This window comes from Apteryx mantelli, chromosome 21 (genome assembly GCF_036417845.1).
Source record: "Apteryx mantelli isolate bAptMan1 chromosome 21, bAptMan1.hap1, whole genome shotgun sequence".
In the NCBI taxonomy this organism is placed as follows: domain Eukaryota; kingdom Metazoa; phylum Chordata; class Aves; order Apterygiformes; family Apterygidae; genus Apteryx; species Apteryx mantelli.
This window is the reverse complement of record NC_089998.1, coordinates 2,716,162-2,736,058: the sequence shown is the minus strand read 5'-3', so window position 1 is coordinate 2,736,058 and position 19,897 is coordinate 2,716,162. Positions and strand designations below refer to the sequence as shown.

The following is a 19,897-nucleotide window of genomic DNA, read 5'->3' as shown; positions in this document are numbered from 1 at the left end:
CAGAGAACTGATAATCTCGAGCAAAACAAACTATTCATCCCTGCAAAGGAAAATATTTCAAGGGAAGAGAAAGTTAAAAGTGAGGAATCGGGGCAGGAAATGGGCATCTCAAAAGGAGATGTTCCTTCTCATGATCTTTTTATGTTGTTGAAGGAAGTGGCAGATTTCACCTCTCTTTATGAGCATTTCCAGCTCCTGGATCCCCTTTGCAGCTGCCCTTCCTTTTAGGTCTTTGAAATTAGGGCTGCTGGGGAATGGGGAAGAGAATTAGGTGAAGAATCAAATTTGGTTACGAGCAAAATCCTTGAAATAAAGAGGGACTTGGTATAATATAGAAAGGAATCCAAGAAACTGAGATACATTGTAAGTAAAACACAGAGCATCCAGGAAGGATTGTTTCAGGAACAAAGAACACTCAGTCATGGAGAACAGGGGTGAGGTTTTGAGAGGAGACGGTTGTTCAGCCCCTGGGATAATGACAATGGAAAGAAAAATGGAGGGATAAATATTGAAGTGCAGAGGAGAGACTGGTTCATTTGATTTGGTTGTAGACAGGTTCAGGAAACCTTGGAAAGGGGAAAAATGCACAGCCAACTTCTAAGTAGCAAGTTGTTCACAGTATTTGGATGATGAATGATAGAAGTGCTATCCATCATTAACAATTTCATCATGCTTTTTTGTTAGGTTTGGTAATTATGGAAACCTCATTTCATGGTATCCCTAAATTAAAGGATAAAGTGTCACACCAAAGTGGCTGATATCCTTCATGTCTGATTTCAGTCAAGAGCTAGTAAAGAACTACATAGATTTATCCTGTTTAGATATTTGTATCAAGTGTATGTGTTAATTGTTAGAGAAATCTAAAATGAAAGTTTCACAATGAAAATTGCACACCGATTCGCTAAAGAGCAGATGGAAGTTCCATTTTTTGCTTAGGCAGGGAGTTGTTAATTAGCCAGTCAAGCACAGGCAGTGACACTTGGTCTAGCAAAATGATATTTGCATTTCCATGAAGAAGAGATAATACTTGGTGTACTCAGAAGAGCATCAAGATTATGCCCTGAATAAACAAAAAGTATATACGTGGGGTGGGGAGGAGGAAGAATTAGTGAGAAGAAAATGAATAAATCTGAGTGGGAAAAAGAAGTAGCATACACATCACTGGAGATCCTAGGGGAGATGAGTTATAAAATTGAGCATTAAAAGTTAGCATGCCCCACGAGGAAAGGATGTCTTCAATGAGTGGAATTTGAAATTTAAGGTATGCAGAAGACAAAATGCCTGACAAATATACTTCAGAAAAAAATTACGTAAATCATCTGCATACAGGAAGAGAGGAACTTTCAGATTTAATCTTGGTTTAAGTAGACTAAGCGTGTTGTTCTCTCATTTCTTGATTGGTGTCTTTGTAGCTATGTTACCCAAAGTGTTGCAAATAAATGCTAATTCTATTTTACTTTAATCTGTGTTAAGAGAAATTTCAGGATAACTGGACTTCCTCACCTGAGGGCAAATATGCTGCATCTGTAAACCAAGATAGTGGGATTCTTAAATGACTGTCCTAGTTTCCCAACACATTCTGTAGAGAAACCTAAGAATAACCCTCACAGAAGCTGCATGGACTGATCTGAGGACTGATATCATAGGGGTCAGGAGAGGAAAAGAGTGATGATTATTCAGGATTTTTTATGCATCAAGGTAGCGAACAGCAGGTTTGAACCTTGCAGTCCCTTGCCACATGCTGAGATGGGCATTTATTTTCTGCCTTTTCACATTACCCTTCCTCTTCCCATTGATTTCAGTAAAGTTTCTCATTTTCTATCTGAGTCTGAAATTAGATTTGCTGTATGTACTTCATACCCAAACCAATATTGCAACAATTCCATGGAAGCCTTGGTTAAAAAAATGGTTTATCTATGTCAGATAGTTAGATCTATTTCTGCAGGTCCTAGCTCAGGCAAAACTAATTGAGTGTAGGAACAGAGACTATATTCTCATACTTTTATTCTGCCCAAAGCAAGAAAGAGTATTGAAAAAGTGAATGTGAAATCAGAAGTAAATGGACAACAAAGAGAAAGAATGACAGTAATATTCCAAAAAAGAGACATTATAGACCTTTTTTGTGGGAAACGAATTAGAAACATGAGAAAAGAATAAGACCTCATTTATCTTATGTTTCTCTTTTCTAGTGACATAGCAACAAACAAAAAAGTTAGTTCAAAATCTTTGCTTTTTGTTGTGGGGATTTCACATAAAGCAAGAGTCCATATGGAGTAATTTATCCTAGAAAAAGCTATTAAAATAAAGAGACTTCTTGATCTGGAAGGACAACAATTAGCTGAATCACTGAATAAAAAGAGAAGGAGGGAGGAAAAGTCAGGAAACAATAAATGAGGGAAAGAAAATGAGAAAGAGCAGGCTCAGAGCAAGCAGCCCAATAGCCTTTGAGGGTTGGGAGTATGTCTCTTTCTTAATGTGATGGCTTTGTTCATGTGCCTAAACATTGTCTGGAATTTTTTGTCCTGTCTAAGTAGCATATATGTGCATAGAGAACCTGCATGCATAAAGAAACATGTATTTTGTTACCTTATTTCTATGGCGTAACTATGGATGTGTGGGAATAATCTACTGATGTGTGGAAACAAAGATTTCAGGAAGAGATCTGGATGTGGGTTTTCTCTCCATTATGCTCAGTATAACACTAGTTTTCATCTGGACAGGTGCACTTCAATACAGAATGCAAGGCCTTATACCTGTCACTTACCTTACTTGCATCTGTTTTAGGATCATATAAATTAAATAATCTCAAATACGTCTGAACCTTGTATTTGCTTTTTGCAACCTTTCTTATTTTTGTAGAATTTTACAAACATATAAGAATGGTAGATTTACTAAAAGCCCTAGGTCCCCTGATCTGGGCTGGAGAAACAAATAGCAATTAGCCTTTGTCCTGTCATGTCCATGCAGAAGTAGTAACAGAAGAGTCCATATCTGGAGGAGGGAAGAAAGGATGATTTTCAGTATACAGAAAGGGGTTTATATAATAAATGCTCCCACAGATCTACTTTTTCCAGCAGATGTTGTTAAGGATTTATGAATAGATTTGGATAGCTGGTTATTTTAGCCTGAACCTTGATAGGAAACTCAGATGGAACCTCTGCCCATGTTCCAAGAAACTGCACTTTATTTTCCCCGTTTTGATGTTCAATAAGATCACCAAAATACCCTTCAACAGCTATATTCATTATGATGTTAGCATCATACGAGAAGAATGTACTTATAACTCTTCATCATCTAGTCTACTCTTGGAAGATTATTAATCTAATCTGGGGATTCCCTTGGAATTCTGGTATGTATCTAAATGTTTGTATGGGTATTTCTCTGAATTGCACTTTCCCTTGCTACTTTTTGTCCAAGTTCTTTTTAATGATATATCATTACACCAGTTCCTACTGGATGGTATCAAAAAGCAACCCATTCTTTAACATTGTCCACTGATTAAGAAAATGTACTTTGATTACTCGTGCATCCTGAATGTGGAGAAAGCTGTTGCAGATTTTTTAAAAAACTGAGAAACCAGCAAGTGCTTCTTGTTCCTGTATCTAGGAGACAACTGCAGAAACATAGTTAAGAACATGTAAAATCAGCTAGGGTGGCATCTCAACAGTCAGGGTGGTAAATTGTGCACAGTACTCTGTGTGTTACAGATCTTTTGTTATTTTTGCCCATGAGTCAGTTTAGTTTTATTTTCCTCCATTAACCTGCCAGTAGGATTTTACTAAAGAAGTTCAAAGATAGTTGTCTCAGTTTGAAGTGTGCAGTAGCAAGATGTAATGTTATATTCTACTTACTCTGAAAGAATGTCCTGAGAGCATTATTCGGTTTTTGGTCTTAGAGACAGAATTAATTTCTCCCTGACTACATTAGGTTGATTGTTGGCATCTTTCATGGCATAGAGTATTTAATGTTTACTCCTTTCAGAGCCACATTTTCTAGTCATGATTGCTATAGAATTTGTAACTCAGAATCATTTAGTTTGGTTTAGTCTTCAGAGATTTTTGCTAATGATGATAAAATTTAGCAGTTTGTTGCAGAGATTTGAATACAGATACAGGGCTCAGTCTCTTCAGAAACTGAAGAACTTCTTTATTCTAAAGATCCTGCAGTCAAAGATGGTTTAGTAAGTTATATGTTTTGAGCATTTGTTAGACACTGAACTGCTCTTACCCCAGAGGATATTCATATAAACCAAACCTTCTAAAACACTTAAAGCACTGAAGAGAAAGATTTAACAGACATAACTTCTTGCACTGGTATTCTATGGAATGTCTTTCATATAGACTCTTTCTCTAATACAGGCCTTCCAGTTTTTCATGGTCCGTTTAATTGTTCCACCTTCTGTTTTTATCTATGGTGGGGGTTGGCTGAGTTCTGACTGGTAAGTTGCCACCTCAAATGTGTGAGAAGAGCATCACCCACCTCAGAAAATTAAGGAGAAAACCTACTGATTTAGTAGAATATGTTTCCATCTCCCTAGATAAAGGATCCTTGGAGGATGTCTGCCCTATTCCTCCAGGTTATATGATGCATATTCCAGAAGGGGGCCCAGCTGAGCATAAAGGCTTCCATATGGCAATGGACAACTCAGCAGACAAATCTTCTTTCTTTGGAAAGTTCTTGAGTAATAAGCTTAAAATAGGTTATACTCTTTTCTTAGCATTATGATTGGTGCTTACTGGCTAGAGCATTTGTATGGATAGAATCTCAGCAACTAGGGCTGCCCTGCAGCTGGGGCTTCCTGAAGATCCCAGTTCTATTTAAATCTGTTAAATTGAAAGGTTAAATTGCCATCAATTTCTGCCAAGGCAGGGAGATTCTTTCTCCCAGTATGAAGTAACCAAGGATGCACCATTTTTCAATTTGTGCTTGTGTCATATTCAAGCACATTTAAGACAGACGAAGTTCAAGCTGAAAAACAGCGCAATGGGGCTATGGTATGATCTTCTTGAGTAGAATCATCCCTGCGCTGACTGTCTGGGGCAAGATAAGCTGCATTTCAATGCAAACAGATGCAGCCACAAGCAGTGACTTTGAAAACTTGCCAGGTAAAGCCAAAGAAACTGTGAGGCTGGTTACTTGGTATGAATTGTTATTCAGCCCTCACAAAAGAGAAGGCTTTGACAACACCCTCAGTAACCTTGGCAAACTGTTTTGTTAAGCAGGCCTGTGCTTCAGTGGGTTTTCAACTTGCATGCATTCATTGCTCCCTCCTACATATGAATTTATGTTTCAAAGCAAGGCTGTGTGGTGGCGGGCAGCTGTGGCATCATGCTGATCTTTTACACTGGCTAACAACAACCGCATCAAACAGCAGGCAAAATAATGTACCTCTCTTCTGTTTCTCAAGGAGAAAAGCAACTGAAACTCTTCTCACTCTTTTTTTTTGATATGCAGTCTGAAATGTTTTCTCCTTATTTTCAGTAATGGAGATCTCTCCATCTCAAACTTGCTCCTCTCACATAGTGTGATACTACCAAACTGGCATGCTGACAGTTTCTTGATCCACCGGAAACATTTTTGCACAGATTTTAGAAACTGAAACGTAATTGCTGGGTTTTTTTGCCTGGTTATGCTGGTAAAGACTCATGATAGGACTATTAGACCTTTAAATAGTTAACGTTCTTTAAGATTTTTTATTGCAAAGAAGATGTTTTGCTGCTCTATGCCCCTATGTCTCTAGCTGCGATATGGGAATGGCAATATTTACTTGGTTCACGCAAGACCTAGTAGGTGCTTGTGATGTACTTTGGGGTCCTTAGGCTGTTAGAGGTAGACTTTATGATAGCAAAATGATGAGTTACCAGGAACAACGTAAAAATAATAGCAACGCTGTCCTTTTGAAGAGTGGAATACTGTTTTCAAATAAGTGTTGACTGTGCATGTTCATACGTACAGGTATTTCTGCTTATCTTTTCCTGTAGATCTAGATCTGTTCCTATAGAACACCTGGTAGAAAAGAAAACATGCCTTAACATTCTCCACTGTTGAAGGTATTCCATGGTCGCTATACATAAAATGGCAAAACCTGGTCAAACAGGCCTATGAAGTAAATCCACTTCCTGGAAATAAATCCAAGATCAGTTAACCCCCACATTTCTACTACTTCCAACTTAGCATAGCTTAATCTGGAAATGTTAGTACTTTATGAAGAATAAAAAATAGATACTGTTATCTCACTTTACAGATCAGTGAAGCTGAACAAAGAGAGATGAAGTGATTTGCCCAAAGTTTTACATGAAGTCAGTAGCAGACTAAAAGTAAGTGCCATCTTTCTTGATTATATTTTCATGTTACTGTGTGAAATAAAGGCCGATATGAGCTATGATTCCCATCTTTTATGAAAAGAAATGGGAGTTAAGTAGTGGCTACGAATTCCTTCAATGCAAAGTCTTACTTATTGAACACAATTGGAGTCTGGTACATAAAAGTTGTAAAAATTAGCATCATGCAGACATTAGGCATTTAGATATAACTTACTTTTTTGTCTCAAAACTAGCCATCTAGGGGAATGCGGAGATATTTTGATTAGACAGAAACAGAGTAAATTTCCTGCTTCCTTCCAACCATTTCAAAATTCTTTCCTTAAAGAGTCAGCTTTCCAAAATTCCAAGTTTTGTGCTGTACTTAACCTCATAGGTATTCCAGAGAATATGCTAACTAGACTTCTCTTTCCACACTCATTAGTTCAGTGTGCTTGGCTGATTTCCTAGGATTTGGTCCAGCATAGCCTCTGACCATTCAGGCCGTTTGTCTGAAAATCATTTCCCTCTTCACTTTTGCAATTTTCCATTCAGTGCCTGAGCAATTAAAATCCCCAGTGATCAAAGCCTGGTCTTCCAACTGGCCCTTTCTTTTCAAAATCATTGCATGAGCTACTTTTTCTAACTGCATGAACTGTGCTCAAACAAAGAATATATGACAATTGCTCTGTTGTTAGAAATTGTGAATACTGCCTTATCCAAAATATTGACATCATTCTGACTGGAAAATTAAAGATTAATTTTTACTAGGACCATAACTTTAGATGAGCAGATCATTTGGATAATCTTAAAATTAAATTACTTGTCATATTATTATTTTCACTACTCCTGTCTTGATTTCTTGGTCTTGGCTATTCTGTTATCATTCCTGGATTATTCATGACTCTCCACAAAGATGGATTTCACAGGTGTTTATTCCTTTCTGTCACTACATTGTCTATGGAAAGCAATTTTGTACTAATGATACATTATGTATATGCAGGACCTGTTTCATGGAAAGGTATGAAATTGTTTTCTCTTTATATAATTCCTGTCCATTCAGATGTTCATTAGAACACTGTGTATTCCTATACATTGATGACCATGATCTATTCAAGTAGTCTGTGAACTAGGTGGGCTGTGTTAATGAGTCACTGGGTGCGGGGGTGTATGTGTTTGTGTATCTTCAGATCCTGGGATAGAGGATAGGTGGCAGATTATATCTGTTCAGGACTCCTCACCTCCAGAATTTCTGTAAATCCCATCTATACCAGATGTTTTATTGTCAGCTTTGTTAAGTCAGACTAATATGTGTAATAGGTGTCAGTCAAGAGTGAACACATTTCTTTCTATCATGTCCTAACTCCTAGACTGGATACATAACCCAGAACAGGTGGAGGACTGTTAACAGGGAGAGTGCCATGTTCCTATAGTCACAGAGTAGGTGGTTTTGTGGGGAAGGTGGAAAGAGGGAGTTTTTTTGTTGTGTCAGTGAGTGGGAGCGGTAGCGAAGTTGTAAAGAACATAAGGGAGCGTAGGGTGCAAGGAGAGAATATAGGGTTTGCAGCACTGTAATTTAGACTAAGGCAGAGATCTCAGAACATTATTTAATAGAGGCTATATACTGTGTGATACTTAAAACAAATAGATGGAAATGAGTTTCTCTTCTCTTCATATGGCATAATCCTCAAGAACAGTACTGAAGTGTTTTTTGCAAGGTACAATTACAGCAGAGTCGTATCAGCCTGCTAGGTTAATTTCTCCATACAGAACTGCATGTTTTTCTCCCTTCAGCCAGCCATTCATTTGCCCGCCTACAGCTTGTAGCACCAGGCGTGAATAGTTAGCTCTAAAGCGCTAGTTACATGACTCTGTAAAGAATGAGCTAGTAAGGCAGAAGCATTACCCAGAAGCACCAAAATAGAAAATCCTGCGCTATCTAGCCAGCCTTAGAATCCCATATCATCAGCCATGACTATCCAAAAATGCATTAAATCTATTGTAGATGTGTAGAGCAATCCTTGCCTTGGATTTAGCTTAGACTTAGACAAAAGCCTTTTCTAAAAACAAGATTTGGCTTTATGCCTTAGCTGGAGCATTAAAGAAAGACTTTGAATCATAGATTCAAAGTAAAATTGATCCTGAAAGTCTGGATTTGCGGAATTGCTCCAGGATTGTGGTAGCAGGAGTATGAATTACCTTTCAGAGACACATCTTACTTTATAGTTGCACATTGATATTTTTTTCTGTTGTTTTGCAGGGATGTCTTCAGAGAAAATAAAACTTTGTATTTTTCAGCTAGGTGATGGGGTCCTCTTCCTCAATCCTTGTACTGTACCAGTTATCCAAGAAGTTCAAAGCAGTTAAAGCTGGGATGTTTCAGCTGTATTCCTGTGAAATAAGGCGTATTTCAATGTCTATATAGAAAACTGAGGCACAAAGAAGAGATACGAGTTGTGGAGGTCTCAGGGAACTAATGTTAGACCCAGTAGCAGAATGAGGTTGACCTGACTCCTAATACAGTGATCTAGCCACCGGCTAATATTGTCTCCGTTGAAAGAGTCTTCAGTTGCAGACTCTGGCATAATCTACTGTATGATTCTAGCAAAGCCTATGCTTGCTCCTCAGCTCATTTGGAGAAGCCTTTTAAAAAGCCAGATTAGCAGCAGCTTCTGTCTTGGCAAAGGAGGTAAATATAGGGCAAGGTATCCAGCAGAAGGCTCTTGCTGCAGCAAGTTACAACTGCCCGGTGCAGAGCCATTGGGTTGCCTCCCTGTTAGGCAGTGGCTGGTCTATTCATTTTGCAAACAGCCTCTTTCCTTTCCAAGACAGCCCTAGGGACACAAGGGAATGGCAGAGTTTATTATAAACTGAGTAAAGGAACAGACTATTGCTGGAGGAGATCCAGGGTTATAAAAGATTGTAGCAGGGGGGAGGGGGAGGAGGGAACAGGACATAATTTGTGTTTGTGTGTGAGGGGGTGGGTACTGGTGGCTTCAGCAAGGCATTCCCCAAACCCTCAAGACCTAGGCTGGTTTTGGTGCGATTTTCTGCAGTGCATACAGTGCTGTGTCAAACCCCACTTACTTTTTATTGTATCAATCATTCTCTTTATGCAGCAACACGAATCAGAGAACGCTCGCAGGTCCTGTTCTGAATGAGCTCCACTCTCTGCCAGCTCAGCCTAGTTACATTACTGTAACTTGGTCTGGGGGAGGGGAGAAAAAGGTTGCTGCTACTTTAAATATAATGCATTAAGAGGATGCTGGAAAAAGGCCTGCATGCTGTAATACCCAGCCATCTAGTTGGAAAAGCAGCCAGATGTAATACAAAAGAAGAAACACAGCCTCTTATGGATGCAGCACTAATTCATAAATCAGGTGAATCAGCTTAGGCAACTGCTGTGTTTTTATGCCTCTGCTGCATGGAGAACTGCATGTTGGATGCTTTTATTTGAAGTAATGGAACCAGATAATCCCTTGGACCAGGACAACTCCAATGGTAAGAAGTAGAAAACATAGAAAAGAGAGAAAAAAGAAAGGGTAGTGAAAGAGTGTCTGAGTTACACATCCTACTTAAGGCACAGGATTAGGCATGTGTTTTTACTGTCTTCTGCATGGATCAATAGAAATGAATGCGATAATGTACTTCACATTATTTTAGAAATCACTGTTTACAGGGTTTGGAGATAAACATACAGTAGACTGATATATACAGGGTATTGTAAGAAACAGTAATCAAGCAGAATTGGTGCTTTTCTCATTAGCCTATCTCCTGGACAGTCTTTGCAGAAAGAAGAGGAACCTACGCATTCTACATTATTCTACATTGTTGAGTTTGGGGGTCTTTTTTGCCAGTGAGAAAAGAATGTAACTTTATGCCTTATGTGCTGTCAAATGTAGCATTTAGAAGCAGTTTCTTTATCTGCAGAAAGCTTTCCTAAAGGCAGTTGCAGTGAGTAATTTACTTAGAAGGATAAATTTAGCTAGGGACCACATGAATTCACCCTGGAATTAAAGTCCATGGTTAAAACTGCAGCTATTCCCTGCATTTATAGCATTCCACATACTGATGTACTGGTATCTGGTCTATTGGAAGGCTTATAAAAGGCATAAAATTCGAGTGAAAAGTTGTTTGTAATTGCAAGTCTTATTTATTTCTCTGTTAGTAGAGTGGATTGGCTGCATTGAGGACAACAAATTGTTTACACTTTTTTAGACTAAATTGATTCTCAGCTCTTTAATATGTATTTCGTACTATTCTGGATACAGCTTTAAACCTACAAAATATTCTGCTTCCCACCTATATATGGTTCAAGAACTAGTTATGGATTTCCCACAGCATATTCTCTGGAGGTGATGTAGAGCTTCCAGTACGACCTAACTGTGGTGTTAATACCACAGTAGCCCTAAAACTCTGTGGAAGGAATGTGGTTAAGGGAATGAGGTAATATTTAAACTATGTGAACAGTTGACTGGACAGATATAAGTGGGCAGCACTGCTTTACTTTGGGCTCTGTGCCATGCTGAAGTTGAGTTGTCTAAAATAATCAAGGACAGATTTCAGCGTTGTTTCAAATGATAATATTTGCATAAAAAGATTAGAAAGGGAGAATCACACTTTTTACTTTAATTTTCTGTTCTCTTTTTATGTAGTTATGTTAAATGGTCTCTAGAGGAACAGCATCTTTCTCTAATGTCTTACATCTCCCCTTATACTACTAGGACTTAGAACTGAATCCTTCTTTATAGCAGGAAGTTTTAGGATTATCAGAGAAGTGCATGCATATTTGGGGCTGATGTTAACAAAGATATAAGCAAGTATTCTTGCCTGTCCCAACGCTAGACCTGAACTTTAGGAATCACAGAGAGAATGTCTTGATTTTGTGGGAAATGTGAGTATAACTTTGGTTTCTCAAATGTGTTACAATGCCTCACTAAATTTAGAATGCGTATTTTAAGATATACAGTTTTTTCATTCTTCTCCCTATGGACGTGTAAAGTGTATTCTGTCACAGTCTACAGAAACTTGTTTTCCTACGGAATATTTGAATAAGGGGGCATGCACTGGAAATGTTCATAAATTGGGAAATTAGAGATAAATAAGCACTCGTGGTGCCAAGTACCAGAGAAGAACCTTCTCTGGTTCTCCTTCCTAGCTGTGCAAATTCCCATCTTCCTTTTAGAATTTTTTAAATTACTTTGATTAAACTATCCCAGGGCAAAACAAATGGGTTAAACAATTTGTTGCTCAGGAGGTCAGTTGCATAAGACGTTATGCTGCTGGTGCTGCAGGAGCAATACAGAGGACTTACCATTTCATCTGTTATTATGATATGTTGTGCATTACTTTTCCATGAATTCAGTAAATAGAAAGTCCTCAAAAATATGCCAGCACAGTGCTGGGAAGGAAAATTTTCTTCTTTGAGGAATTTTTCTGGTAGCTGTCATTCTTGAAACAGCCCCTTTGTGCCTTTTATTATCAAACAGCTAGTGAACTGCTATGAACACACTGGTAGCTGTTGTGTTTACTGTATTGCTCATGTGACAAATACTAATGCCTTGGGAAGTGACCATTACTTGAAATTTCTGTACTTTAAGTAAAATGCCTTTTTTGCCTTCAAGAATGTCAAAGCAAAGTCCTTTTTCTTCTGGCAGAATGAAAATTATTATTTCATTTTCGATCTACCTGATGGTCCTTACTGGTTAACCATCCAGCTTATTTTAGAATCCAGAGTCAGTTCATTTTTGGTTGCTCATTACCTGCCCAATGAATAGATCATTAATGATAGCAATACCTGTTTTGAAGAATATGTGGCAATAATATCCTTTAGAATCTTTTTGCCTCCTGCAGCCCTGTCTTTTGCTTGTAGAGCTGTATGAAATGATTTAGAAGGACCGTAGAGGAATGTGCAAGAATGAGAAGCTGTGTGTCTCTCATTGCTTAGCACAGATTTTTTTTCTGAACAAATTAGATTGCTGGAATAAAATCATAACCTGTGGGTGAACCAGTTATTGGATTTTTCACTATGATTCTTCACTGAGCTGTAGTACTTGCCCTACTTTGAACACAAGCTTGATATGTTGATATCCATTTTGAGGTTTGTGAAAAGAGACAGAAAGTTCTGTAACTTTTCTCCATGTGTTAGCTTCAGCATTTCTGCCCAGGCCGAGGGCTCACAAAAAAATATAGGCTCTTGTAAGGCTTTTAAAAACCATCATAGGACACGACCCAGTATTTTCTTTCCATTTTCTGAAATATGGGAATATAAAGAAAGATTATTGTCATTTTATGATGGCTCACAGTTCTGACTTTTTGATGTGTTCTTTTTAATGCGCTGGGATGGGTTTACTTATTTTTTTTGCAAAAAAACTTTTCATGGAAAAAAGTGCTGAAGAATGTGCTGATTCCAAAACCATAACCCTAAATTACCCATTTCAGAGGGATGACATATTAGAGCTGCAGATTTCTCTTTTGTACTATAGCCACTTACAGCTACAAGAGTAAGTAACAGCTCAGCAGCTTTTTGTGAGCTGATGAAGATTTATATGATGTATTTGTGTACAAAGTCTTGGGTACAAAGTATTTGTGAGTTGAGCATTCATTTTATCTTCTAATTGCTTAGATTACAGTTTATAAATCTGTAGTGAATACTGGTACCACCTAAGAGTTTATTCTCTTGTATGTCCTGATAATAATTGTTTGTGTATTAGTTTTTAAGCTTTCAAAGGCACGGTATTTTTAATGGACATTTTAAATAACCTTGTAGACCAAATCCCAACTACTGGATTTAGTAGAATCATATCCACCTACACAATGAGTGAGTGTGAATCACAGATGCAAATTTTAGACCACAGAGGGCTGGGATCAAAACTACTGTGCCTTGATATTGTAAGACTTATGGCATATTTTTTTAGATCTCTGACATACACAAGCAACCAGGCAAATTACATGGATGACAGCCAGGCCTGACCTGTATCTGCTGTTGTTAATCTGGGCTCGTCAAGCAGTATACCAAGGCAGTAATGAAATCCTAGCCTCAGTGACACCTTGCTGTGCATTAAAGAACTCATTTGGTTGAGAGGAAATGAGAAGCAAAGACTGGAAAAACAGAAACTGCTGCAGATTAGATACAATTATTAGAGTTGTGTGGGAACCCAAGACCAGGAAAGTATGACCGCTGCAGGTGAAGACTGGGTGCCTTTGGCAGTGACATAGCATGGGCCACCTCTTCCAGTATCCCAGCAGACAGAGACACGGGCTCCTCGGCACTCTAGGCTCTTCAGTTTCACAGACATGAAATTTACTTTCACTGTATAGACAAATATATGTGTTATTGACCCCATATGATCTTCTTATAAAGATGGTTTGATGAACTCAGAGTGAACAAACATGAGATTAAAAATAGGGTAAACTGAGGCATAAAGAAATCTTTTGAAGTATCTTTGTGAAGGTTCCAGAGGAAAAGCTTGGAACCAGGAATTTCACATGCAGGAAGAAATTCTTTTGCAGAGCAGCGCAGCAGAGGTGGCTAACAGGCGAGCTGATTGGGCATTTCTTCTTCAAAACCGTATTTTAGGCATCTTGGAGTGAGAGAGAAAGGAGGAAAATAGGAAAATAGCACTAATTTTCAGTGCAGTACTCTGGGACCCCTGCCTTCTAAATAGACGTCTCTACTGGAGATGTTATACAGTGAAGTTTTACAAAGTAAACTCCCCCTCATCTACTCGCAACTGAACTTGCAAACTGAAAGTTTGAAAGTATGTTGCTTACATTTTACCATTGTAAATAAGTTAACTTGTTCTGGAACAGATCTTACCCTGATCTGAATTCCCCAAGTCTGTGGAAATTTGATCTGGAATCTATTTTAATAGAGGTATGTTTTGTGGTTTAATTTTGTACATTGCCTGGAAATGACATATTAAGTATCTCTTATAGGTGTTGCCCTTCTGGTGTGCTGAGGAAGCAAAGTTAATATTATTGAGCATTTATATTTGGCATGTCCTGGAGAAAATAAGATTCAGTGTGGTTAGATGGGAAAGCAAGGTTTGATTTAGATGTGCTGTACAAAAAAAGTATGAGGTATGAAAAGAGGAGAAAAGTATAGAAGAAAAAGACTAGCTTGCTTGACATTTATACAGAATGCATTCATAGTAGATTTATGTTTAGTTTTTTTCTCTTTTAAATAGTCAAGTTAGGCTGATACAGATGTCAGTCAAACAAATTGAATCTAGAGAAAATGTGAGGTCTGAAGAAGATATGGAGGTAATGCAGCGAACCAATGGAAAAAAATCATAATGCAGTCTTAAAACAGCACAATATATGTTTTTGTGCAACATTAAAATCAGTTCATTTTTGCTGTCTTTTTAATGGGGATGGGTCACTGCATATTGGCTTGTTCTGGTAGGCCTGCTCAAATTACAAACAACTCACCAGGATTTTTTGAAGGGCAGAGCACTGATTCTTTTCTTTACGTGAGAGAGAGAGGAAAGTTTTGCCTAGGATCAGCCATCTTTCAAAGACTATTAAGAAAACATAGGTGAACTCTGGCATTTCTTATACTTGGTATGTCCTATAAATACACCCGGTTCTATTAAGCCTAAGAACTCAGGTTCTGTACATGGTGAATATTGGAAAGTAATGGGTTCTGGTGGTAGTAGTTTTTAAAAGTTAATTTCCTGTTATTGTCTACAGGATTGAAGAAAAATGGTAATGAGTAGGTTGGCAATTAAAGATCTTAAGCTATCATTAGGTGATTAAGCAGTGCTGTACGGTGGCCTGTGACACAGATCATTAAAAATTGATTCCTTCTTTTCTCTGCCTACCTCAGCCAACTTTTATATTGTTTGCTTCTGTTTATAAAGAACTCTTTGTATTAAATACATTGAAGAAACAAAGTGTGCATTGTTGCTAGAAATATTTATCCTAGACATTTGTGAGTAACCAAATTATGTAGCAAATAATACCATTCAAAACCATTTCTTGATGCTCCCTTACAACAGTAGCAAAGTCTGTTCTGATTAAAGAGCAGCTTTTAAAATCATATTTTTTCTTAGTGAATTTCAGTTTTCAAGGCTGACAATAGCAGAGGATTATAAAGCGTTGAGATAGTTATGCATCATTCTTTCCTTCTTTGTTATAGTTCTTATATCATGTCTATTTTCATGGCTTCTGACAAAGGAAAGGTACAGAAACGTATGCTTGAGAGTAGGAGAAATGGAAAAGAGAAAGACAAATGACAATATAATCCATAAAGAAGATTAATTCAGACTGATTTCATGATGAATTGTACATGAAAGCAATAGGTGGTATTTTGGGTGGTTCCCCTTTTCTCTGCGTTGTGCTGTAGTGTTCTTCATTTTACCTACACCGTGTTCAGGTGCTAACTATAACTCAGGAAAGATGTGTTCTACTGAAAGTAAGACTTAAGGAGATAATAGATTTCTCTGGAAAAAAAGAGTTCTACATCTTAGAGAGGAAAGACAAAGTGGGGTATCTGCACATAAAAAATGCAGGTGACAAATTCGAATAACATGTCCTACCTGAGGGCATTATTTATTGGTGAACATCTAAAATAGTGACAGCTTAGCCCCCAAAGTAATATTAGGCTGCCATTCCACATTGTTTGCTGAGCAGCCTACAAGTTATATGACCGGTATTGGACTTATTCCGAAGAAATGATACAGGTATGTGTCAGAGATCATTGTTTGGAAAATGGTCATAAATAATCTGCCTCAACTGACAGTGAATGTGTGACAAGTAGAGCAAATGCCACAGAGTTTAAAAAAGGTGGGAGGATGTAATTGGATTCTTCTGTTGTCCCCAAAACTTTGTTGGCAACAGAGAGAGAAATTTATAGACAGATATCAGCACTATCTTGTAATTTCAGTATAGTTTACAGTATGTGGTGAAACAGAAAGATCCAATATAGTTTTAGTGAAGTGTCCAACAGTATCATATAAGCAGAAAGCTCTGAGGGAATAGGAGACCAAGGATTAACAAGATTACTATATAATGCTTTACAGAGTGTCTTTTACAATTTCCAAGTTTTTAATTGAATTATGAACAGCATTTACATGCAGTCTCTTCCTTTATCTTGCTACTGAAACCCGTTGAAAAGGATAGAGCCAATCATAGAACAAGCACCCCCCCAGGTTACGAACATGCAATAAAGGAGAACCGTCAAGGAATGTTAGATGTGTAGAACGTAATCTTCCATACTTGGACTTGGTGAAAATAGTCGAAGTAGCAGCTTAATTCTTTGGTAATAAACCAAGGGATCTTTCATAGTTAAGCATACTCCACACCTTTTTTATTCTGCTTCTAAAAGAGAGCAATTCCAAAGCATGGCATTGTGGTGGAGTCTTCCAGTTCCATCTCTAAAATGCAGTACTGCTACAATTCTCTCACAGAACTTGCTACCACACCAGCCTCCTATTGGAGAGGTGAATTCAGTATGATAAAATGGAATGGAAGAGTGTACTCCATTAATCTGTTCTTTCTTCTGTGATTACTGAAGCCCATCCAGTCAGGATCTGATAACTGTTAATGTTAGTGAGATGTATAAGCTGTGAGAGGATGCTACATAGGAAAATTTCTCAGAATGATGTTGCAAGATTAGTGAAGACAAGAGATTTTAAATGTTTTGTTCACGCATTTCATTTGGAAGAGAGAACACAAGGAATTTCATGGGAGTAGAGATGATGAATTAAAATCCTACAGGTAACAACATATCAAGGTATTTATAGGTCAGAATTTTTTAAATTCATGCAGTTCTGGTGACAGACAACAGAAACTTGAGAAGCTGCAATAGAAATTGTGAGTTCTTACTGAGAGGTGAGACCTACATTTTGACAAAAAGTCAAGGGTTTTTGGGGGGACCTTTAATCGAGGGTTATCGTGGTCACATATAGTTAAGATGTTGGACAGCAGCCTCCTGTTCCACTGATATCAGGAAAGATTGACAACAGCTGATGCTTTATATCCATGTCTAAAAATGTAATGTACACTAGGGATATAAAGAATAAATAGCTGCTTACCTTTAGACACTTCACTATAATATTCTTTATAGTGTTTGATTAGGATGTTTGCCAAGGAGGTTTCTCAGTGCATAAATGTGGTTATCATGTCAGGTGGAGCATTATGGTAATAATATTTACATTTAGATGTTCTTCCCCTCTGAGCATCTCCAAGGAACTAGCACATGTAAAAGACTTAATTGCAAAGCATCCTTACTGCTGATAAGGACTCTGAGGCCTTGCTAAGTGAGTCAGTAGTCAAAGGCTCTGGCAGCTGCAGAGCTTAATCCAGCTATCAAAAAATGTCTGCCAAAATTAAGTTTCAAGAAATGTTTGTTTCCCTACCAAATCTAGGTATGCTGCTTTTTTTGTATTTTACACCTTTAAATGCTTTTCTAGGGGTAGTTGGGAATTTGGTAGGCAGCTGTGGCAGATGTAATATCACAAACCATTGTTCTTTGTCATGCAGCTGTATGTATGGTTTTGTTTTCTTAACCACTGGGTGTGCATAACGCACGCGGGGCTTATGTAACAAATGCTGTTCAGAGCAAGGGTGATACTTAGAACATCACTGGTTCTTTTGCGTGGTCAGAACTCGAGGAGGAAATCAATACCTCTGAGTCTAGGTCCTGCAGTTAACCCAAGCGGGAGAAATCATGATGCTTGGTGTTTTGGAAGAAGGAAAACAGGATGCTAATAGAGTTCTCTTATTTGTTGCAAAAGGAAAAAAGGATAGATATTTGACTTAAAATAATAATTGTAAAAGACCAGAGTTCATGATATTTTATTGTTCTTGCAACTGGTCTTATATGTTTCAGTAATGCTATTAAAGCATTACTCATGGCAGAGAGAATATCCCTAAAGAGTTTTTCACAGTTCATGTGTCAGACAGGAATGCAAAGGATCAATTTACAGCCACAGACAGAGATCTGAAAATGTCCAGGGGAACCTGGGAGAATGCTTCTCACCCCAAATAGCTTCACTTCTTTAACTGATTCCACTTGTCTGACTGGAGCGTGTTTTCAGCCAACCCAGAGTTAATTTCTGAGTGGCAGCAATAAAAGCACTGTATGTATACTGCAGCGAGAGCAGGCATAGGAACATTAACACTGTTTTATCTCCGTGCAGTCCTCTTTGTTATAAGACTGAAGAGAATTTCAGTATGTTTTGGAAGGCTCACTATCATCTTCCAGGGAGAAACCCTTCGGTGCTGTGCAAATCTGTTTCCACAAGTAACTTTGCTTTGTTTAGCAGATCATCCTTTACTCCTCAATTGCAGCTGTCAGAAGCCAGGCATGAGTTGTGCAGTTGTAAAAGTGATCTTGGGCTGAGTCAGCTGCAGTGGTATACCAGCTAAGCAAAGCAGCTGGGGATAGTTTACTGCTTCTATTTGGCCAGCTTTTGGATAACAGTTCTACTTCACCTGGAAGCTGATAGTCTTTTTGAATTCATTTTCTTCTTAGATGTATTTCTTCTACTGTAATTTGGTAAACTTTATACACCACCAGAGGAAATACCAGTCTGTTTAGGAGAAACTGTTCTGAAGTCAACCTTTCTTCTTTTTATACCATTTGCAACAGAATATTTAAATTTATTCCTCAATCTTAAAAGTATTTATGTATGTAGTTAGCACTAGATGCATGAGCAGTTTCATTGAATTAACTGGAAATCATTTGTCTGGAAGAACACACATACAGGGCAGCTCTTTTTTGACCCTTTCAATGTTTATAGTTTTTAAGACTTAAGAACAGATTGTCTTGTCTGCTGGGAAAAAAAATGCAAAGATTTAATTCTTATTGTGACTTCTAACTCAAGATTAAGTTGGTAACACAAATTAAAGATTTGGAAAATGTAATCAGTATTTGGAATTTAAGGGAAAAACAGGTGCATTCAACTTGAAATCAATGGCCAGTACACTCAGGGTTGTTGAGCTGACTGCCTGTGTCTCTGACTGGGAGAGAGGCGTGTTTTATTTTCCCTGCTTATTCATTTTCTGAGTCATTCGTCTTGAGCTGTAGCTATTGAAAACTGTAACAGAGTCTGGGAAGCACTTGGCTTTTGAGTGCTGCCTCCTGATTGGACTAAGGAATGCTGCTGTTGGGGAGTAATGTGTGAATACCATCTGCTCCGAGGAGTTGGGAGTCTCAGTGAATTTTGCTTGTAGAGGCACCTTTAGCCAGGAATTTTGGGCAAGGGGAACAAGCTTTCCTTTCCTGTTTCTTACCCAAACTTCTAGTTGTGGTTGGATTTCCTTTCTGTTTCCCTGTTAAACTTTCTTGTGCTTTGTTCAAGGACTGAGGTGCTTCTGTTGCAGATTTTGGGGTTGTTTTTTTCCCTGCATGGGATTTCTTTTGGGGTCCAGCATGCATACAAAATGGGGAAGCAAATCAACAAGTTTTGCAGCTGTTTATTGTGGCACAACAGCCAACATGGAATGTTTGAGTTGGTTTGAGAAACTGCTTCCAAAAATTTGACCTGCTCATAAAAAGGTAAGCAATTAAGGACTTCTGAATTTCAGGGACTGACTCTTTACTTGCACGGAGGTTTTGTTTGGTTAGGGGTGAATACTGCTCATTGTAA

At 38.0% G+C, this 19,897-nt stretch overlaps 1 protein-coding gene across 1 annotated transcript in view; it reads left to right on the top strand.

Moving 5' to 3' along the window:
- The first annotated feature begins 9,790 nt into the window (after window positions 1-9,790).
- Window positions 9,791-19,897, top strand: part of DAB2IP (DAB2 interacting protein) — a 232,340-nt gene continuing 222,233 nt past the window's right edge. The window contains exon 1 of the mRNA XM_067309020.1: window positions 9,791-9,800. The gene's annotated coding sequence lies outside the window, so the exon portion shown is untranslated. The remainder of the gene's footprint in view (window positions 9,801-19,897) is intronic.